A 9833-nucleotide genomic window follows, 5' to 3' on the forward strand; every position below is an offset into this window, starting at 1 on the left:
ATATTTAAATAAAATACCATAAAATCTGCATGGAATGTGAATCTCCTTTTAAATATAGTCCTATAGTCTATGATGAGTAAGTTTGCATACTCAGAGAGACTGACTTCAATAAGCTTCTTCTCTGAAACCTCATGATTTCTCCACCAATATAACTTTAGAGAGCACCAAATGTTAAAAATTAACATAAGGACCCGGAGATATAGCACAGCGGCGTTTGCCTTGCAAGCAGCCGATCCAGGACCAAAGGTGGTTGGTTCAAATCCCAGAGTCCCATATGGTCCCCCATGCTTGCCAGGAGCTATTTCTGAGCAGACAACCAGGAGTAACCCCTGAGCACCGCCGGTGTGACCCAAAAACAAAACAAAACAAAAAAAATTAACATAATACAAAAATAAATGGAAATACTCAGACTTCTTCGGACTGAATTCCTTATAGTCACCATTTAAGGCTTCTTCTATCATTATCCATTGTGTGAAATTTTTCTAATTGTTTTATATTGTACAAGTAAGATGTGGATAAACAGGATCTCAATTCTTGATGCATATTCCTCCTCTAGTTTTGCAGGAAATGATCTCTAAGACTTCCCTGTACAGTCATTTACCACCTTTATTTTATTGGAGAAGTCACATATTTCAGGAGCATTTGACATATATGTCCAATGTGATAAAAAGGTAATAGAAAACTCTGAAACCAATCAAATAGCTAAGAAAATAAGCAAATCAGGGGTCTGAGCTATATAGCACAGTGGTAGGTCATTTGCCTTGCACACAGCTGACCCTGGAGGGACTGGGGTTCAGTCCCAGTATCCCATATAGTCCGATGAGCCAGCCAGGAGTGCAGAACCAGGAGTAAAAACTCAACTCCCCCCAAATAAAAGAAAATAAACAAGTCAATTTAATAATGTGGCCTTCTTTTCAGAACTTTCTTGTGGACACATTAAGTGGAGTCATGGGAAGATCTGAGCTCCAATTTCTTAACCCTTTCTAAAGGGAAAGAGCTGAGACACGATTTCCTATCTGTGTTCAATATTAAGACCTCTCTACGTTCGTTTTCACCACAATTTTATGCTGGGAACTATGGTGGAGTGAGGTCAACACAGGTGATGCGAATGGCCCTATTCTACTGTCACTATATACATATACATATACATATATGTATACATATATACATATATCTACTGTCACTATATGTCTGAAATATAACTGTGAAAGACATGTAACTCCATTGATCTCAATAACAAATGTATAAAAGAGAGATTTTATGAATAAAAATAGAGACTTGCTTGTTGCTGTTGTTTTTTTTTTTTTTGCGTTTGTTTGTTTCAAATTGTTTTCACTGCTGAGTATCACATATGGGTGGGGTCTGATGATAACCAGACAACCTAACACCTGTGTGATCAAGTTCCAGTCTCATCTGTATAGTGGGGAAGTTTATATTTATTTCGCACTGATAGATTTGAGATTTTAATGAGACTGTATACAATAAACACTCAGCACTCTATTTAGCCCATTATCAGCAAAACAAAACAAAAATGATTGCTCTCAGTTTATGATGAGGGAAGTGTGATTAACAAATATGAAAAGACCTCTTGTTTGCCATCGAGAGAAGACAATGTCATTTCCAAGAATAATTGAAACAGGCAGAGATAGTTTAAGGTTCTTCTTCTTCTCTCTGTCATTCTCTCTCATTCACTCACTTTAAGAAATTTCTTTTCTGTGTTTTTTATAGTACCTAATGTCAAATATATTTACAAGAACTGTTAATGCTTTAAACACCTCCCCACTCATCCAAGCAATTCTTTTGCTTAACGTAGCACTACCTGTTATTTTAAAATTATTCTCTCCAATTTTTCTTTATCCAATAAAACTCTACTTCTCTTTAACCATAATTCTTAAATTTGGTTGTACATAATAGTTAACCTTCAAGGAGTTATTGAAAAGAAAACAAACAAATAACCATTGTGTCATTGTCCAACCATAGAGAATCTGATGTAGCTAGCCTGGCTATTAGGATTTGTTAAAGCTTCCTAAATTAGTCAAATGTTCAGCAAGATCTAGAATATTGACTTTGAAAGTGAAAGTCAGGAAAGTAATCTCTTGATGGGCAACCCAAGCAAAATATTTTCCCATGCTAAAACACTTCATATTAGCTCAAGGAACCCTCTTAAGAACTTCAGATTCCAACAGGAACCTTAAATGCACTGGATCAGAATTTCTGGGAATGGGACCTATAATATGTATTTTCAGCATTTAAGTGATTCTTATAGAGTCTCCTCAGTGCAATGTATGGAAATATGATTACTTGCTCTGGCTTTAATGCAAAATACTCTGTTTCTCCATTCTGTCCTTCCCTAGTATAAATTCTTCCTCTCCAGTTGTTAACTGCTGAAAATAATTTGTGGGCAATGTGTTATCTAAGTAAGGTAACATTAGCTGAGGGTTACAGAAAGCCAACCAAACTCTGATCATAATGATAAGAAATTTCCATGCACTATTTAAAATAAAATCTACACAATAATGCTGTGAATTGGATCCATTTTGTGCTTTAGAAGATTATAATTTGAGAGTGAAGTAAGTAAAAGCAATTTCCCCAAGGTTATGCATATGGAAGATTTGGAATGAATACTATTAGGTAATAAAACATGTCATTTTAATTAAACTTTATATCTTGTTTCTCAATTTGTAGGACCCAAAATGCCAGTAATTGGAGATGGAAACTTCATCAAAACATCAAATCTTAGTTCCGACCTCAGACATAATCAATTAGAAATTCTAGTATTTGTTCTTATGTGAGTTCTGGGTTTTATCCTCTTATCTGCATAGCCCCTGGAGCACTGTTGGGAATGGTCCCTAAATACAAGTGGCATATTCTAGAAATAAATGAATCAATAAATGAATGGCACAATAATGGACCATGTATGTGGCCAATAGAAAAGCATACGTCTTGTGTTCATGATACCTGTTTTTGATCTCTGATGCACTCTGTTACTGAAAGACAACCCATGACACACACACACATAAACACACACACACATACACACACAAATGATAGAACTTAGGCTCTTCAGCCTACAAATGATTTTTATATAGAAGAATATTTAAGAACAATTTTCTTATACAATCTTATCTCCCTTCTTGAGATAGAAATCTCCTTCAAGGTACTAAGTCTTCAAGTCTTTGTGTCTTTAGGACACTTTTGTGATTCTTCCTATCATAGAAACAGAATGTGTACTGGAAATCAGAATTTAGCTTCAAGTTCTTGAGCAATTCATATCTGTTATATGACTGATGAGTGGAACAATGATTGATCCTACCAAAAGGCAGAATCAGCAAAAGGAGATTAAAACTACTGCCTTGTCTGATTTCTCTTATCTTGACTCCTCTCCCTCTATAATATTTCTTTCCCCCAACCTATTCCAGGAATGTTAGACTTTAGGAACTGCAAATAGTCGCGATTATTTTCTTATTGTAACTGACTAATCATGTATGCCTCATCACTGAAATGTGCTGTAATGATCAGGTGCATGATTATTGCCTAATTACCTAATTTCAACCTTAAATCTTTCTCATGTATGTATAATCCTCTTTAGGATCTGAATTTCTCTCATCATTTATAGCAGTGTAAGAATTGTTTCTCAGTTTGTTTGTGTTTTTATCATTATTGAACAAATATGGTTAGCAAGGAGACAAACTTCTAGTATATTCTTCCATTTAAAAATTTTCATGACCATTTTAAAATTTTGTGAAATGTCAATAAATATTATATATAAATATATGTACACATATAATGTATATTTATTCTGAGTTTTAAGTCACCTCAATGATACTTCTCCTTTTCAGCATTCTATCTTTGTCTTCTACCCTAGTAGAAAATGACTTTTCTATGCATCTTGCAGAGATCTGTTTTATCACTACTGTGATAGCATGAAACTAATGGGTTGTAATATTTCAATAGATATATGGGAAAGGGCAGTTTGTATATAGTAATGCATCTTAGAAAACTCCACTCCTGTCTCCCTATTCACTGTCCTTTAGTGATGAAGTCACTACATAAATAAAAATACTTCTGAGAGCATTTTAAATTTGTGTTTGTAGTGAGCAGAGGATCAAAATAAAGTGAAAGGCAAAAATAAAATCACAAACATAAGGGTAAATAAAGCACAACCTAGCAGTACAATCTGATATGATCTTTTACTCTTTCCCTCCCTCCCTTCCTCTCTTTCTCCCTCCCTCCCTCCCTCCCTCCCTCCTTCCTTCCTTCCTTCCTTCCTTCCTTCCTTCCTTCCTTCCTTCCTGCCTGCCTGCCTGCCTGCCTGCCTGCCTTCTTTCCTACCTTCCTTCTGTCCTTCCTTCCTTCCTGCCTGCCTTCTTTTTATCTTCCCTCCCATTCTCTCTCCCTTTTTATCTTTTTTTCTTCCTTCTTACCTTCATAATTGTCGGAGTATGTATTGAATATGTGCCAATGGATATAAAGGCTAGCTTTGGAATTACTCAACATTTTATTCTAAGCTGCACTTACATGAGTTGAATGCCAATTTTTCTAGACAATTCACTTACCTTCTTCATATTTAATTTCTTCAACTATAAAATGGATATATGATGAATCATTAAGAAAGTAAGGTGAATATGCATTTAAAGTCTTAGCTTAGTACTAGGCCACAGCCCAAATAATTAGATGTCTTATTTTTTCCTTCTCCTCTTCCCTCATTGAACTGCTCAAAAAAACCACAGCAAAGGTTTTTCTATCTTCTTCAGGAACTCCAAGAATGGATGACTGATACTATCCTCTTTCTGATGTAGTTTCATATAGTGTAAAGGGTCTCAAATGATCACATATCTCTTTGGAGATAAGTCAAGCAGGAGACATTTTATATAGTACTGCATAAATAATGTAACCAATAGAAGAAAGAACTGTGATGTATATTGAAGAACTTTCATTAGTCAGAAATTCAGGAGCTGATTTTTTTTTAACCCGATATCTCCCAGGGCTTACTCCTGGCTCCAAGTTCAGGATTTACTCCTAAAAGTGCTTCGAGTATTATATGTGCCAAGGATCAAACCTGAGTTGGCCACATGCAAATCCAACACCCTACGTGCTGCATGTTTCTGAAGCTCAACAATTCTTAAACTTAAATACTTGCAAGATTGTTAACTTGAAGGCTGAGATTTAAGCCCAAGTTTTCCCCAGGAAGAAATAGTTTGTTGTGTTAGAAAGAATGTGGATTTTATTTTCAAGAGTGTTTGCTAGATTTTCTAGCCAGGTTCTTAAAATATCTTGTGTGCAGTCCCATAAAAGATAAGTTTGCAATACTTACAAATTCTAAAATCTTACTTAAGTATTCATATAAAGTGTTTGGTTATCGAAAGATATTGCTTATAAATTCTGATTATGTTTTATTGAGTTGAGATTTTTCTACTACTTTATCTGTTATTCTGTTCCATATTTTGTTCTGAAAAAATATTTAACACTATAATCATGACACAATCAACACATACATAGAATTTTGTCCTTATGGAACTTAGTGTAAAACAGGATGATTCGCATAAGGTCTCACAATGATACAGCAAATAAACTGACAAATTTATATAATAGACTATTATTAAGAGCTAAAAATAAGTGACCTATGAAGCCATAAAAAGACGTAGTGGAACATTAAATGATATTATCAGACAAAAAATAAATACTGAATAATCTGTGATTCCATTTTTATTATACTCTATGATAGACAAAATTATAAAGTCAGTAATAACATTCATGGTTTCTGAGAGTTGAAGGACTAGAAAAAGGAATAAGTAGGTAGATAGCAAGGATATATAGGACAAGAGAAATACCCTTCCTGACAACATTATAACATTAGATATTTGTTCAAACCCAAAGAATGTGCAGAACTGAGAATGAACTTTATCATACACAATGGCTTTGGATAATAATATTGAGTTCATGTAGGTTCATCAATTTTCAGGAGTGGCTGCTCTGCTGGGAATGTTAATAATGAGATAAACCACACATATGTGAAAGCAAGTTCATACAGGAAATATTTCTATTTTCCACTTAACTTCGTATGAACCATACACTACGGCTAAATTTTGTCTTAATTTAAAAAATGTAACCCAATGATTTTGGTCCAGTTCCAGCTGTCTGGTCATATCTTTATAGGTTAAGTGAGAGAAATATACTTAATGGACCTCAGAGTCATATATACTGCTTTTATAGGATTTATAGTACACATAAAAATAAATTGCTAACTTGCTTATTTGATTGTTATCTATCTCTCACAGCAGAGTCTAAATTTCCAAGACAGCCTGACTTGCCCATTCCAAATTCTCTTATGATTTATATAGTACCAGAAACTTAGAGGATAACTACAAAAATTATAAATTATGTCACAGGGATGCATGAAATTGAATTATTCTTTCACTCAACTTCCTTAATTATATACACAACAAATAATTACAAATTATTTATACATACACTCAGTGATAAGCACAGAAGTTTCCTCCAAGTCTGTTTCATTCAATCATTATATAACGCAGTTGGTCCATCTTACAGATGAACAAGAATTGAAGAAGGAATTAAAAATATAGAGTAATATCTCTATATACATAAACATATAAATGATCATTTAAAAAGTGAAGTAACCCTTAGGCTGGAGTGATTGTACAGAAGTTAGGATGTTTGCCTTGCACATGGCTGACCGGATTCAATTTCCAGCCTCTCAGAGTCCCACAAAGGCCACACCCTTTGAGTGCTCCATGAGTGCTGAGAGCCCTGACATAGGAGGGTGTGACTCAAAATAAAAGCAACAACAACAAAAGTGAAGTAATCCTGATTTTACGACATGTAAAAGTTTATATTGATGATGAGAGTCATAGTCCCTTAACTCCTTTAATCCTCAAGTGGCTTTTGTCCCAGAGGATTCTCAGCCTGACCACCTGTGTCCCTATTGGAAGCCCTGCCACCAAGGACAGGGGACATGGCACTGTCTAGCTTCTTGCTAACTCCTGAGACCAAGACCATCCCGCATGACACATGTCAGGGAAGCAATTCTGCATGTTGGACCTGATGTCTATGCACTTCACACCTATGAACAGCACTAGTGTAAGGTCTCACATGCTCTAATCATGTGTCAAAAGTATCCCTCGACAGTCTAATCAACACTATGCCATGCACTGCACTGGCATCTTCAAGGATCGAGATCACCCAAAAGTGCAAGGAAAAGCTAATTCAAAAGGACTTGAAAAACAAAAACAAAAAGAGGTGCAAAGTCTGGGGCATCATAATGCTGTAGTGGGGCAAGAGGGGTACAGTCCTGCCTTGACAGGTCAGAAAGAAGCTGCAGGAGAAGTGATGTGTGATGTAGGTCTGAATTTGGGAAAGGAAATAATTGGACTGCCATACCAAAACCAATTACATGAAAATAATTGAAATATTATTATTATATAGAATTAACTCCTGCTTAATATTGCAGATGCTATTCTAAGTAAGTACTTCAAATATATTACAGAAACAAGGCTTTCACATAGGCATTTTTGTGATCATTGCTTTCATTGTGAAGTCTGTAATGACAGAAAAAATAATAGATAGCTTTCCCTAGGACACAGAATCAAGTATAAGTGAATACTAAAAAAAATTGCCCCTAAACCCAGACAGTAATTGGTAAAGGCATATAATATTAGCAAAGGATCAGGAGCTGGTTCAGAAGGTCAGAGTCGAAACTTTGCAAGCAGCAAATCTGGTTGTTTTATTCCTGACACCATAAGGTACCCCAAGTTTGGACAAGAATGATCCCTAAAAGAATCCACATACTTTAGCATTCTGATACTCTCAGAAACTTAAACACAATTTCAAAGGGAATAGTGTCAATATCCTTTATTTGGAGTCAATTAAATTAGGGATGGTATGCTTGAAAATTGGTGTATTGTCTAATTGATGCATATTGAGACATACTTTCTTCTTTTTATTTCTATTTTTCTGTGTAGCTTAGCACAATGACATAACCAATAATGTTCACTGATGGTATGATTGAAGTTTTCATTGTAAGATATAATGTGAGTTTTTTAAATAATCTAAAACAAAGCAATTACTGATTAATAAACTGGCCAAATGTCCCCTTGTTTTCTTAGCATAATACAGGATATTCAAGACTTAAGTTTCAAAAATATTTGGTTTAGGATTCATTTGAAATAGTTTGGGTATAATTTGATGTTAGTTAAATAAATATGTTAATTTGTTCATGTGAAAATCAATTAACATTGCTAAAAATTATATAACTTTAAAATCAAGAATTATTTCTGTACCATGTATTCTTTCTGTATATTGATATAAATCAATAATTCATTTATTTAGTCATGGAAAAGTGGTAGAAACTAAACTGAGACCAGAAACTAATCTCAACCTGAAAATATCTTCCTATTTCTTCTTAAGATATCCATTTTAAGATGGCCACCAAAAAGAATACCCTAAAATATATTTTAGGGAATTCTACAACATTAAGTTTGTCAAACTGAAGACCTCCTAAGACCTTTTAAATAACTTCTATAAGATTATGAGATTTAATTTTGTGTGTCATCCTTGTGTAGGGGCCATGCTAATCTTCTCTGTATCGTTCCAATTTTAGTACATGTGCTGCCAAAGTGAGCACTCAACTGTTTTAATTTTAAGCAACTGAAGATTATGCCACGTATAACCACAGAAATAAGGGTTAAAATATTAAAAATTACTTAGGCTATAATGAGTTGGCTTTTATTGCCACCTTCATTTAGTCAAATATATTCAAGTATTATTGGCAATAGACCATTTGGCTTAAATTCAAAAAAGAATAAGCTCTTTTGTTTTGTTAACATTAAGATCATCTTCTAGACAGTCCCTGAAATATGTTAACAAATCACAAAACCCTTTTCTTATTTTTGTGTTTTACTTTTATGGCAAGATTTTAATTGTACAATGTTCAACTCATACGTCATGTATTCATTTATTTATTTCACAAAGATTGGTCAAATACATACATTGTATATCACAGTGTAAGGGCTGAAAAGTCACAATAGTGAGCCTTATATGTGGTTGATAAGGATTGTGATTATTTTCCACAATGAAGTCAATCATATTGGCATCTTTGACCTCTGTCCAGAGGGATAAGACACAGAGATGCCGTGGCTTGTTCAAAGCCAGCTTTGATAGTCCTGAATTAAGGAATAAGCTAACAATTTATTAGATACAATTTCGTCACCATGGCTCTTTGGCTTCAGATCTGTAAGCCATTGTTTGTTAGTAGGTATATTAATGGCAGTTTTCACAGACATTAAAAGTCAACAGGTATCTCAAGAATTAACAGATACCTTAAGAGCAAAGGCTGCCATATTCAAGTATCTGTGAACAAGAGGTGATAAACAATCAGCAGGCACCTTTAATATATAGGATCAAAGCTAAGGTAATCTATTCTTCTAAGAATGTTTTTGCCTGGGAGCACCTTTGTAGCTCTCATTGTCCCTAGGGTCCTCAATCTTTTTAAACAGGGGGCCATTTCACTGTCCTGCAGACTGTTGGAGGGTCAAACTACAATTAAAAAAATCACAAAACTATTAACAGGGACCAGAGCAATAGCGCAGTGGTAGAACATTTGCCTTGCATGTGGCTGACCCAGGACAGACCTGGATTCGATCCCCAACATCCCATATGGTCCCCAAACCAGGAGTGATTTCTGAACACATAGCCAAGAGTAACCCAAATGTCACCAGATATGGCCCAAAACAAAAACAAAACAAACAAACAAAAAGAACTATAGTAGGGCATTGCATTGAATGCGGCTGACCCAGGATAGACATGAGTTCCATCCC

General features: G+C 34.8%; 1 non-coding gene across 1 annotated transcript; it reads right to left on the bottom strand.

Moving 5' to 3' along the window:
* Positions 1-8537: 8537 nt before the first annotated feature.
* On the bottom strand, positions 8538-8641 carry LOC126013140 (U6 spliceosomal RNA). The gene has a single exon (XR_007497470.1). It is a non-coding gene; the product is annotated as a U6 spliceosomal RNA (small nuclear RNA).
* Between the last annotated feature and the right edge of the window lie 1192 nt (positions 8642-9833).

Source organism: Suncus etruscus, chromosome 6 (assembly GCF_024139225.1).
Source record: "Suncus etruscus isolate mSunEtr1 chromosome 6, mSunEtr1.pri.cur, whole genome shotgun sequence".
NCBI classification, from domain to species: Eukaryota; Metazoa; Chordata; class Mammalia; order Eulipotyphla; family Soricidae; genus Suncus; species Suncus etruscus.